The sequence below is a fragment of the Loxodonta africana genome, chromosome 27 (genome assembly GCF_030014295.1).
Source record: "Loxodonta africana isolate mLoxAfr1 chromosome 27, mLoxAfr1.hap2, whole genome shotgun sequence".
Classification (NCBI taxonomy): Eukaryota; Metazoa; Chordata; class Mammalia; order Proboscidea; family Elephantidae; genus Loxodonta; species Loxodonta africana.
In genome coordinates, this window is record NC_087368.1 from 22,650,610 (window position 1) to 22,662,194 (window position 11,585).

At 38.7% G+C, this 11,585-nt stretch overlaps 1 protein-coding gene and 1 long non-coding RNA gene across 3 annotated transcripts in view; both read left to right on the forward strand.

Annotated features, from left to right (window-relative positions):
* Nucleotides 1-11,585, forward strand: part of LOC100669970 (ubiquitin-conjugating enzyme E2 E2) — a 351,147-nt gene that overhangs the window by 142,917 nt on the left and 196,645 nt on the right. The gene's annotated exons all lie outside the window — the stretch shown is intronic.
* Nucleotides 1-11,585, forward strand: part of LOC135228759 (uncharacterized) — an 87,219-nt gene that overhangs the window by 21,465 nt on the left and 54,169 nt on the right. For both annotated transcript variants that reach the window (XR_010319585.1, XR_010319586.1), the window contains exons 2-3: nucleotides 14-135; nucleotides 450-7,919. This is a non-coding gene — a long non-coding RNA (uncharacterized LOC135228759). The remainder of the gene's footprint in view (nucleotides 1-13; nucleotides 136-449; nucleotides 7,920-11,585) is intronic.

Consider the following 11,585-nt stretch of genomic DNA (forward strand, 5'->3'; position numbering starts at 1 on the left):
TTTCCAAGTATAGGATCAAACTGCTTTAGGGAAAACATCTGTGAGGTGCTGAATGTTGTGTGTGAGTCATTCCTTAAGACCCCTCCTTTGCTCTGCATGGCCTTCCTGCCAGTACCCTGACTGGGTAAAATTCAGGTAAAGAGAATATCCCTTGTCCTCCTCAATTTATTAATGTCAGGAAGGGGTGAATTACTTCATGAAAGATACTGTATGGCATCTTATGAATGTAATTTGGAAGATTCCTGCTGGTATTTTTTCCATCACTGAGAATTCAGTTCACAGTCAATTTATTCTCATTAGGACATGATTTTAGAGTTCTCAATTTCTTTAAAAGTGTTAAAAACCAAAGATGTCGCTTTAAGGATTAAGGTGCGCCTGACCCAAGCCATGGTATTTTCCATCAAAAAAAAAAAAAAAAAAATTTTTTTTTTTCCATATACATGCGAAAGCTGGACAATCAATAAGGAAGACCAAAGAAGAATTGATGCCTTTGAATTGTGGTGTTGGTGGAGCGTATTGAATATACCATTGATTGCCAGAAGAAGGAACAAATCTGTCTTGGAAGAACTGTAGCCAGAATGCTCTTTAGAAGCAAGGATGGTGAGACTTCATCTCACTTACTTTGGACCTGTTGTCAGTCCCTGGAGAAGGACAGGGTCAGGGAGAAAGAGGAAGACCTTCAATGAAATGGATTGACACGGTGGCTGCAACAGTGGGCTCAGGCATAACAGCAATCATGAGGATGGCGCGGGACCAGGCAGTGTTTCGTTCTGTTGTACGTAGGGTCGCCATGAGCTGAAACCCACTCTGTGGCAGCCAAGAACATCAACAGCAAGAAGTTTCATATATGCTTATTTTCTTTTAGATAAAAATAAAAGTTTTTTTTTTTGTGTGTGTGTGTGTGGGTATAGTGTTGGTTGTATTAGAAAATATGTTTTTTAATGTCGATTTCCCAGTGTTAAAGATTTGGAGAGTGGAGAAAGATGTAGATTGAGGAGGTGGAAGAGGGTGTAGGGGAGGCTGCTGACCACAAGAAATCTCACAGGTTATGTTGGTCTGAGGATTCTTTTCCACCCTCTTGCTCTTTCTCAATCCTTGGGATAACTTATTCTAACATAAGAATAATAATTACATAACCCATTTTTTAAAACAGCTGTTGCAGCCTGAGATATTAATTTAAAAAAAAGGGCAAGTCACAAAAGGCATTGTAATCCATGTTAAGGAGTTTATGCTTTATCTGAAGGCAAAAGAATAGCTGCAGAGTTTTTTAAGTAAGAGTAACATTTTCAGGTCGGAGTTTTGGGAAGTACTGGCAGAACTGGAAGGATGGATTTGAAGGAAGAAAAGTAGAAGCGGGAAGAGTGGGTAGGCTATTACTGCATTCGTAGGGGTGAGAAATGATTGTATGCAGAGTAGGAAGAGTAAAGGACTGGGGGTTTTGACTTAAGCCATGAGTAGATGGTATGTATGTTTCTGTTTTTTTTAAGAGTGATAGAGTGGTAATTCAACTTTGAACATACTGAGTTTGAGGTGTCTTTGGGACATCCAAGCGGAAATGTTAGTAGGTGATCGAACACATACATTAGCCAACATAGAGGAAAGAGCTGGGAGTATGGATTTGGAAGTCCAGGTGGAAGAAAGTGATTGAATACAGGGAAGCAGGTGAAGTTACCAATGACAAGTCTATAGAGTGAAAGAGAAGTTAACTGGCTTTCAAGGGAGGAGTGGATGAAGTAGTTAGGGCTTCTCATTCCCCCTTATTGATGAAAATAAAAGCGTTTGAAAGGAAATTAATAATAACTTTTAAAGTACCTGCCCTTTTCCAATTTATATTTCAAAATATTCTCGAAAGTTTTCAACTAATTCCTCATCCACTGTAATAAAGTTCTTCGTCCCACTTAGTAAATTGCCCTTTTTCATGCTGTTTATATAAAATCATCCTTTTGTTTGTGTTGAAGCCGTTGTTCATACACTGTGTCCCTGTTTGCCAGCAATTGTTCTAAAATCATGTTCTTTTCAATAGCTTTGCGGCAAAGGGATCACTTAATTTCTGACTATTGTAGTCCCTTCTTTCTTCTGTTTTGTCTAATTACTAGTCTTATATTGCAGTGGTTATCTGTCTTTTCTCATAGCAAATGTCCATTATTTTAGGTGTATCACGAGTTAAGTTGACACCTCTGGGCCAGTCTGTGAACCTATTATTTATTGTTTCTCTGGGAAAATGTGTTCTGAGTTTCTGTTGCTTATTTTGAAGAAATACTTGAGGTGTAACCTTCTTGTAAATTAGGAGACTGGCTCTATCTATAAAATACAGCTTCTTATGGACACTTATTTGTCCCAGCCTTCCCTCCTCTCTTAAAGTTTGATGATATACCCTTATGGCACTGGATTTTTAACTAAATTATTCCATATTATCGTGCCATTATAACTTGCTCATAGATAAACGAACAAGGAAATAGTTTGTGTGCCCATCAATGAATGCGTTATTTCTAATAGGATGATATAAAGCAAACAAGGTTTTAATTTCATGTCACAGAAAAGGATTAATAAATTAACTCCACAGTTTATCCACTTAACATGCTCCCAGTGTTTTCTTATACTGGAAGAGAGAAACATTTTGACATTGGAAAATTAACCCTTTGGGCATTTGATGTTACTTTTAAAACCAAACCAACGTAACTTTAATTTCTGTTAAAATGAGTGATTAAGGTTGTTGATACCTTGATAAGATCCTATTTCTGGTAGTGTTTGTGAATTGCTTTAAAGAAAAGGCTAATTCATCTTTTTCATCATGGTTTCATTAAATTGTCCTTTGATTTGAATTGCAGCAATTATTTGTACTCTCTGTCGCTGTTCACAAGCAACTGTTTGAGAATCATGTTCTTTTCAGTAGCTTGGCTGCAAAGGGCTCGCTTCATTTCTGGCTGTTGGAGTCACAGGAACAGCTGTTTACCGCTGCCCAGAGCTGTGTCTTAGCATTGGATGCTGTGACTCAGTGTGCCCTTAGAACACTCCTTCTGTCCTCCTGGTTCATGGTCTCCCCGAGTGAGATCACCATGCAGCAGCTGCCTGGACAGCCTTCTGCCGTCTATTTTCAGTAGTGTTATATATCTTCCCGCATTGCTTCAAGGATGATAAACTGGCTGGACTCCAGGGCTTGTGCCGTAATCCTGCCTTGTCATTTAATGTTAAGTGCATCTCACAGCTGACACGGATGAAACAGCTTAAGAAATCAGATATGATCTCTGGCAGAGCTAAATCTCACTTTTGGATGCAGGATTAGGTTCTGTTTTGATCAGCTTCAGGGCAAATATTTGTATTCTTTCTAATATATGTGTCACATCTTTTCTACTCATCAGTCCATTCTCTCATACTTTTGACTCCTGAGATGCATTAAACAAAACAAACAAAAAACCTATTGCCATTGAGTCGATTTTGACTCACAACGACCCTATAGGACAGAGTAGAACTCCCTAGGAGTTCCAAAGTTACAGTCTTCAAAACTGCCACATCTTCCTCCCACAGAGCAGCTGCTGGGTTTGAACTGCCAACTTTTCGATTAGCAGTTGAGTGCTTAACCACTGCACCACCACGAATCCTTCTGAGATGCATTACTGATCTGTTCGTACCAAACCATACCTGTTGCCATCGAGTCGATTCCAACTCATAGGGATCCTACAGGACAGAGTAGAGCTGCCCCATAGAGTTTCCAAGGAGCGCCTGGTGGATTCAAACTGTTGACCTTTTGGGTAGCAGCTATAGCTCTTAACCATTATGCCACCAGGGTTTTACTCATCCGTATTTGGGCTGAAATCTGTACCCTCAGAACAAACTCAATTCAACTGGTGTGGTTTAAGCCACAAATTCTGCTCCATCAGCATATATTCTATTATTGTCATATCAAAATGCGTAGACATGTCCTTTTAAAGTTTAAAAAAATTCTCCCCAACATAAGAGTCAGTTTACCTGCCACTCATAATGGTTTCTTTCTGGCATCCTTACTCGCCTTGATAGGGACATTGTATGAATAGTAGCCAACATATGGCTAATTTCCAAAATGTAAAGATAATTCACGTCGTTGCTTTCCCACTTCTGTATCTCTGACACCAGCCACCCACATGGCACTTTCTCCTGACCCTAACCACCCACAGTTGGGTCTACACAAGTTAGGATTCTGTCCTTCCAGCCCCTGCCAAATAGGCAAATGCCAGCCTCTCTGCTGGTTCTCACTGCCTGCAGTGGGTTGGATAATTCGCCAGAATGACTCACAGAACTCACAGAGACTATTATCTACATGTACAGTTAGCCATTTATTACAACCAGAAAAGATACAAGCTTAGAGATGCATCAGGCAAGGTCTGGGAGAGTTCCTAGCAGTGGGTCTGCGTTGTGTCTAGGGACCTTCACTCCCTTTACTGTGCATGGACATTCTCATAGATGCAGGAGGCCCCAAAGAGTGTGCTCCAAGGTCCTGGGTCCCCTAGCCTTTGGGGCCTCAGTGAATATGAATGTCTCGGAGTTTAATGCATAGTTAACGTCTCTTCAGTCCATGGAATATGTATGCCTGCATCAGGCCCCCCTGCCTCCCTCTGTAGCCTCTAACTGCCCAACTGTCTTGGAAAACAAAGGCATCTTGATTGTTCAGGTTATTTCCAGAAACCAGAGTCAAAGGGCCAAACCAAATTCTTTGTTCCACAGACAGAGACTTAAAAATCTTTGCGAATTAGGAGCTGTTTATAGGAAACAGGAAAAAAAAAATCTCAAAAAGTGCTAAAAAGAAAGAAAGCAGGTCAATCAATATGTTACTTTAACCTACAAATTGTAACAGAGCCAGAATACCACAATCATTATAGTTTTAACGATTGTAAGACTTGGTTTAATTTGGTTTACTATATAGCCAGTCTCCTCATATGCATGCGAAAGCTGGACAGTGAAAGGGAGACAGAAGGACTGATGCATTCCGATTTGTGGTGTTGGATATATTGGATATGCTGTAGACTGCCAGAAGAACAAACAAATCAATCTTAGAGGAAATACGGAGAATGCTCCTTAGACGTGAGGATGGCAAGACTTTGGACATGCCATCAGGGAAGCCCAGTGGCAGTAAAGGACATCATGTTTGGTAAAGTAGAAGACCGGTGAAAAGAGTAAAACCCTCAATGAGATGGAGTGACAAGAGAGCTGCAACAGCGGACTCAAACATACCAAGGGCCATGAGGATGGCACAGGACCTGGCAACTTCTCATTCTGTAACATATAAGGTCTCCATGAGTCAGAATCAACTCGTTGATATCTAACAGTGGCAACAAAACAACATATAGCCAATACTTAGCCCTTATATTAGGAATAGCTTTATAAATAATTGAACAAACATGTTCTTGCCCTTTATTTTATTTATGGAAACGCACAAAACATCCTGAAAAATTACTCCTAACTTGAAGCAAAATTATCCAATTTGAATTTGATTACATCTTATCTATATCTGGTAAAGCAGAAAATGAATGATTAAACAGCAAAAGCTGTCAGCAAGGAGGATAAGAAGAAAACCAAGGACATGGACAATCTACAGATTGTATCAGCTTGCCTTGAATGTTTGCTGTTTACTCTGGTGGTTCAGTTCAAATCCATCTGCTGCTCCTTGGAAAGCCTATGGGGTAGATCCACCCTGTCCTATAGGGTCACTATGTGAGCTACTCTTAAATGATTCCCACCCTTAGGTCATTGTCAACATCATTGCCAAATTGAGTCCTTCAGTTTCTAAATGTTCTCATTAGTAACTTTCGAATCGATGCAAACTGTCAATTAAGGATGTTGCCACAGTCATTTCCTTAATTGGTTGCAGACTTTGGGCTGAAACTCATAATCCAAAATTGTTGCTCAAAATAGTTGCTTTAGGGGGGAAAAAGACTTCAGTCTTTACAAGAATTAAATGTTCTATTGTTCTTTAATAAATAGAAGATAATCCAAATCAACTTGCCCAGGTCACTTAGGTTTTACATTAATGAGGTTTTAGTATGTATTTTCATGATTATTGAGGTCATAAAAAAGTTTCATTTTGTGGAAGAGATGGCTTTGGATGGTGTCTTAGTCATCTAGTGCTGCTGTAACAGAAATACCACAAGCGGGTGGCTTTAACGGACAGAAGGTTATTCTCTCATAGTCTAGCAGGCTAGAAGCCCGAGATCGTGGCGTCAGCTCCAGGGAAGGCCTTCTCTGTTGGCTCTGGAGGAAGGTCCATGTCATCAGTCTTTCCCTGGACTAGAGCTTTTCTGTGTGGGAACCTTGGGTCCAAAGGATGCTGTCTGCTCCCGGCACTGCTTTCTTCGTGGTATGAGGTCGGTCCCCCTGTCTCTCTGCTTGCTTCTCTCTTTTATATCCCAGAAGAAATTGGCTCGAGACACAATCCAATCCTGTAGATTGAGTCCTGCCTCATTAACATAACTATTGCCTATCTCCCCTGCCCCCCCATTAACGTCATAGCCATAGCACTTAACCACTATTTCACCAGGGTTTCCTTACAACACAGAGGAAGATCATACAAGATGACAAAACGGTGGACAATCACACAATACTGGGAACCATGGCCTAGCCACATTGATACATTTTGGGGGGACACAGTTTAATCCATGACAGAAGGAGAGCCAGCCAATTATTAAGAGAAAAGATTTTTATTTTTTGTGCCGTCTTTTTCCTTGATTTGTGCGTAGGTGTAGATCTGCAGGGTTGCTGTGAGTCGGAATGGACTTGACGGCAGCAGGTTTGGTTTTGGTTTTGGTACATCTTGTAGTTTGATTTCAGCCTTTCTTAAAGGAGAGTGCTTTAAACTAAGGGCCAGGAGGATCCATTTTGAATCTTAATTCTTTCCATCAGTTTACCCAGCACCTTCACTTTGGTGAACCAGATCAAACATTTCTTGAAAGCCCGTTATGTGCCATTTAACCTTTCTATACTTTGGAGCCCTGATGTGCAGTGGTTAAGAGCTGTGCTGCTAACCAGAAGGTCAGCAGTTCAAATCCACCAGCTGCTCCTTGCCCTATGGGGCAGTTCTACTCTGTCCTACAGCATCACTATGAGATTTTTTTTTTCTTTGTATACTTTAGATAACTGTATCTGTAAAATGAAGAGAAAGACTACTCTTCCATACCCTTCCTGGTTGTGAAAGGATGATTACTTGAGATACTCTCATTATCTTGGGAGCTCTGGTTGGATTCATAAAGTGTTATGGTGAGCATGACCCTCAAAATAATGAAGGTATTGGAGCTAATAACTTACTACTTAAAAAGCCTCATCAAATTTCTTAAAATTATACTGAGAAAAGCCTGAGGAACTGTTATCAGGAAGTTTATTACTGGATATTAATTAGCACTTTTAAGATTCTCTGTTCCTCCTTCAAGATCAGCATCAACTTTGTCTCTCATAAATTAGAATTTTAGGGGGACTTACTGATAAAGTGTTGAGGTCAGGAGGTCAAGAGGATGGGAAGGATGATTATTGGGGAACATTTTTGTAAATTAAAGTGATGAGAGTCCTTTTAATACACATTTAAAGCAATATGGGGGAGCCAGTAGCTCTTTCTTGAATGTACATCTTCCCCAGAGATGTGCTAGATGAGTGGAGGAGTAGGAAAGAGAGCATTGTATTGGCCCTTAAAGAGGTTATTTTTATGGGAGAATAGATTTACATTTACATAATAGCCAGAACTTCAAAAGTCCTCCATTGTGAAATGATAAGATTGTTGGGTAGAGACTAAAGTGGTTATAGTAGTTAAGAGAAGCCACCAGCGTAGACTTACCATTGTCAAGGAAGCTTCCTGCAGGTTGTGGCACTTGGGCACGCTACATGTCTGCTGGATGAACAGGAAGTTTTCTGACAAAGGAGAAGGTGATTCCAAGAACAAGTAACAGCATGACCTGACACATGTAAGTGGTAGCTGCTATCATCATCATCATCATTGTTATTTTTGTTTTTATTATTATTACTGTCAGAATGGGAAAAATTGGAAAGGAAAGTTGGTGTGTGGGTTGGGACGTGACTTTTTAAAATAAATTGAATTTATTTTCAACTCGTTTGAAGTAAAAGTTCATTAAAATCACACAGCATCACAAACATTTCTTTCTCTGGGTCAGGGCTAAAAGGTCAGGCTATCTGTTTCTGACATTATTTCATATAAGTAGTTGTTTTTAATAATTGCAGACTGTTCATAAAGGAATAGAAATGATTATACACTAGTTTGATTCTTAAAAGGCATGAATATATTCTGTAGATGAATAATAAAAATGTTTGTCTAATTGATATTATGAGACCAGAATTATTCAGCTACTATGTTTATTTTCATAGATTTATTTAAATGTATCATGAGCTTTTAATATGAGGCAGGCATATTAAAGTGAGTTTTTACATATTAAGAGCCATCATCAAATTATAGTTTTGACGTAGATACTGCTTCTGGAAGTAGGCTAATCCGTGCAATTTAGTCAAGTATTTTACACATACACACAGAATAGAAAGTAGGATTTTAAATTGGAGATAAAAGGTTTTTTTTTGTCTGTTTTCCTCTGTAGATACAGAAGGCTTATGTCTTGGATTTTCTGTTCATTCAGTTTTCATAGATCCTGACTTGTTGTCAGACCCCATATCTTGATATTTGGACCAGAAAGTGGTTATAGTTCTTATTATTAATGGTCCTTCTGCCTGGCTTTTTTTTTTTTTTTTTTTTGAATATGTATTTTATTATTGTGTTTTTGGTCAGAGTTTCTGCCTGGCCCTCTTATCAGTTACAAATTACTCAAAGTCACTGACTCAGAAAGCATTTGTAGAGTACTTGCTATTTGAAAAGCCTCTGTGAAAGATTATGAGAAAGTAATCTATTTTAGACTAATACCTGCAGACTTTTGGTTTCGAGGTAGAGGTGGGGTTCAAAACGTAGCAAAGTGTAAGACATATGTGTACAAATATCCCAAAAGCACTTTCGATTCTGGGGAGATTTAAATGTAGTGTTCATGATGGTTTAAGTAGACCAGCTGTAGATCCCTCGCTTGGGTACAGGCCAGACCTTGTGTAACAGAAGCTATGAGCTTATCTTCGGGTAGAGCACAAGATACTCTTCCGTTTCTTTTATTTATTCTTTGGTTCTTTTGAAAAGGTGATATGTATTGGATTTTGATCATATCTCAGATGACTCCTCCACTCTGAGCCCCTGCGAAATCTACCCCTTTATTGTGCCTGTAAAAACCATTCTGTGCATTTCCTGTGTCTCTTGAGTGCTATTACTGTGATTTCCTTCTTTCTCAAGGTACGATTTTTCACATGTTTGTCTTTTCTTGTCATGGTCTTCACAGCATTTTTTTTTTTGTAAGTGATATGACCTACCAGAAAAGATGATGCTTAGGCACAAAAATATCCTGGAAACTAGGCAATTGTGTAAAGTTCTCAGTGGCTTATGTTCCTCCCTTTCTTTACCATCCCTTATTGTTTGTGTGTGCTTTCACTGTTAGCCGTATTGTGTGAAGCACTCAGCTGCTGAGGTGGGTGTGAAATGCCCACCGGTCCGCTGAAAATAAACCAAGATAAATTACACTTATGACAGAGGTTCCAGTCTTTGTCATTACTGATATGATGCCGACTGTGCCATCAGGGAATTCCTTTAGACCTTTAAGATGGCCTGTCAAACCGCTCAACAGAGATTAGGCTGCTCGTGGTGTCACACCTAGAATTGTCTTTTAGTGCGACCTAAAAATAAAAAATTACGTGGAAGACATTTGGATTAAAACAATCAAGTATTTCCTTTAGAATGACTGTTACTTGGAGGAATAACCAAAAAAAGAGAGAGAGACCAAAAAAAAAAAAAAGGTTAAATTTCTGAAATACTGAAACTAAGTTGTGCACGAATGAAATGTGAGTTTATGCTTACTCATTCCAAGCCACCTGGTAACCCTCAGCTATCTGAGGAGAATTACCTCATTTTCTAAGAAATTAAGGTTGTAGAAATCTGTGCTTTATTACCATTCTTTGCAATCTTGATTCACAGTTATTTATAGAGTGAATGCTATAAAATTATTAATAAGTAAGGACAGCTTATACTGTTGAAACAAAATTGCCCAATATTTGCCTCCTCCTGTAATTACATCGTAATTGTTTTTATTGTTGAACAGTAAAATGTATAGCATATTTTGCAGATGGAATTCTCATTGTTTTTCTAAAGTATTGATGTTTTGGGGATATTCTTTATGGTAATTAACACTGCTTGTTCTCATGCATCCCTGGTGATAGAGACTCCTGCTAATTATAGGATATTGAAGGAGAAAAGATATTTCATTTGAAAACCTCAGGCAGTATGATGGTATCTGTTTATGAATGCATTTTTAATGATGTAAGCTAATTTTAAGGAAAAATATCTGAGGCATTTTAAAGCTTTGAATAGTGCTTTAAAAATACAGGAAACCCTGGTAGCATAGTGGTTAAGAGCTATGTCTGCTAACCAAAAGTCGGCAGTTTGAATCTGCCAGGCGCTCCTTGGAAGCTCCACTGGGTAGTTCTACTCTGTCCTATGGGGTTGCTATGAGTGGGAATCGACTCAACAGCACTGGGTTTGGTTTTGGTTTTGGTTTTAGTGTGTGTGTGTGTGTGTATGGTCGCTATGAGTCTCAGTTGACTCGTGGACACTGGTTTTAATACCTTCGTATAGCATGTAGTACCTTTCTATGCATAAAAACCATTAAAGAAACACTTCCGGGTACACTAAAACATCTTTAACATAGTAATGCATTAATGGCGTTTTGATACGCATCCTGAAGTAGCGCCCGTTTGTTATTATGAACCATTGTATGTACCTCAAGTGTTTAATAGAATAGGCTTTATGGGTGTTGGCTCATAACTACGGGTTGGACACAACTCGGATGTCCCTAACCTGTGGACTGTCTGTATTACAGAATTGAAATTTTGGTATGATATCCCCAAAAATACAGTTTGTAACTGAATTAGATACTTATTTCATGTTTCTCAGTTTCAAGTACTCTAGATTCTGAGAGTTTTTTTTTTTTTTTTCCTTTGTTGGAGTATGAACTGAAAAATGATTGAATGAACAAGTGAAAAGAAAGAAAACAAACCTTTGGAGGCTTTTTTATCCAAAAAGATGTCTGCATATTCCCCAGACTTAACTAATGAGGGCTTCACTTGAGTTACCGCACATCTATAAAAATTCAGTTATTCCTAGGTAGACAGAAAACTGGATCAGAGAACAGACTATCGAGATCTTGGAGTAGACCCGAGAGCTTGCAGAATGTGGTGTGCGAAACAGGTGGGATGTCTAAGGGGATGATGTTTTAAGAACATAAAACTGCAAAGAAATCTTGAATATTTCTCAGTAGTTTTATCATTCGTAATAGTATCAGCATTGTTGTTTTAAAACTGTTAATGTGTAAAAGCAGAAATCTTTGTTTTTAGAAGCCAAGACATTCAGTGTAAGAGGAAGCTATAAATTTCAAGAAATTAAGGGAAACACCCTGTAATGTCAAGTTTATGTTGGTACTATCATTGTGAACTCATGATATTTAAAAAATGTTATTTCCTGTTCTGTCCATCAAAAG